Genomic DNA, 2,280 nt, shown 5'->3' with positions numbered 1-2,280 from the left:
AGCACAACGACTAAGGGGAGTATATCGTTTTCCAGAAGTAAGCTAGACACGTGTCAAGGTGTTATAACTAGTTGGGAGAACAGTGAAATCTCAGTGTGTGAAAAATTTAGAAGTGTCACTGTGATTTATTGATCTATGTTGGGGATATTCGAACAATGACGTCAGGGGCCCTATGCACAAGCACAGATAGACTGGCGACTAGGCAATACAGGCTAGACGCGCAACAATATCGCTCATGACCAATCAAAAGAAGATGTTCTTCTAATTGGAGGTGACACTATTAGCTAACACAGCTAGAATAGCTAGTCGAGAATATCTCGGAAAATAATGCCAACTGAGAACACCTCGGAAAAGAATCTTAAAATAAGAAATATACGCTAACAAACTAATTAGTAAAGTATAGCAAATCAACTTGAAGAGGCACCATTTCAAGCCATCAAGCAGATAATGGGCAAGATCAAGACCCATTGGTAAGACATTAGATGAAGACAAACCGTCGAATAATCTTCAAAGAAGATCTATACAGAATCACAACCAATATACACCGAGATCACAGGGTAGAATCTATAATCTAATATCTACAAAAGCAACAACATAGCACGAGTAGTCAGAAATAGATGAACTTACAAGGCATTCGACCCAGTCTAAAAGTGAGCCAAAGAAACCAATAAATCAATTGGGACTTTCGAAATTAACAAAGGGTGAGGAAGATTAAAGGTAACCAGCAGTGACAGAGATTTAACAAAACATCCACAAACAGAACCTATAGAACACAATGAGTGACAGAGGTTATCATCTGATTATCTCAGAAAGATTAACACACCTGATACCACTGAAACACAATACATTATCATACACAAAGTTATATAGGGACAATACAACCCATAAAAACATATAAATAAACAAACAACAGCCTGATTGAGTATGATACATTCAAAGAACAATCAAGAATTGTAGTTTGGACGTTTAAATTAGCAAATCACATGGAAATCGCTTTCAAGATACAAGGATTAAAGTTATATAGGAATAATCCAACCTATAATAACATACATATAAAAAACTGATTGAGTAAGCTAAACACGCAGAAAAATCGAGAAAGGTAGTCTAGAGGTTTGAATCAACAAATTACATTGAAATCACCTAAGACAAGGTTGAAAGTTATATAGGGACAATCCAACCCATAATAACATACTAAGAAACAACTATAGACCTAATTGAATAGGCTAAATAAAAAGGACAATCAGGAAAGGTAGTTTTGAGCTTTAAGTCAACAAATCATATTGAAATCACTTCAGACAGGAGGTCGAGATCGAAGGAGTAGTTACTTAAGCATAACATTGTTTAGGAGAGAACAAAACACAAAAGCACTCAACTCGCAGTATTAGACAAACAAATAACAATATCCTGAGTGGGTATGCAAACACAACGAACAATCGAGAAAGGGAGTTTGGTCGTCTACGTCAACATATGACATCGCATCAATCAGAACATGGAGTCGACACCAGAGTGCGAAACAACTAAGAAATAACATCGGTTGAAGGAGAATTCAACCCAGTTGAACACACAACAAGAAAAATCCAATCCACGCGATCACTTAATTGCATATGCTGAGTATTCACACAATTAACACAAGTGCAGGAGACCATTTAAATCATGAGAGAGGAAGTACAGTGACCAAGTTTAAAGTTAACAACACAATCACTCCACAGTGATTGTGTGACAACCATACACAAATAACAGATCGGAAGTCAGTTTGAGTCAAGATACATTGTACAACATCATATAATATACTAAAAAAGTAAGGTACAAGAAACCGAACTTCCACAGGTGGCGTCAACCAGACCGAACTTTCCCAGTGACCCCAAACATCTCATTGAGATTACACATGAGAATTTAATTTCTCATATGACAAAATAAGCACAAGTAAGTACACATATGATAAAACAAGCTTGTCTGACAAACACCAAATAACCCCTTCTAATCACAGGAAGGAACGTAACAAACTACCGTACCACACAGGGCGGTAAACACTTCCCACGGAAGTGCAGCAAAGCGATATCAAATTAACAGTAAGTAAAATGACTTCAAATTTGATTGATTTTATACAAATTATTACTTATGACAACCCCCGGGGGGTGAAGCGCGCATCCGCACTAAATATAGCAAGAGTCTTAACTAATACCCACACACCAACACAGACACTTCAAGATACCAACGGCAACCATAGCAAGCGTGTACGGGGGTGACAAAAGTGGTGTTGGTACGGATAGAGCAGGTAAC

Source organism: Sphaeroforma arctica, assembly GCF_001186125.1.
Source record: "Sphaeroforma arctica JP610 unplaced genomic scaffold supercont1.294, whole genome shotgun sequence".
In the NCBI taxonomy this organism is placed as follows: domain Eukaryota; class Ichthyosporea; order Ichthyophonida; genus Sphaeroforma; species Sphaeroforma arctica.
Note: the sequence above shows the minus strand (reverse complement) of the source record.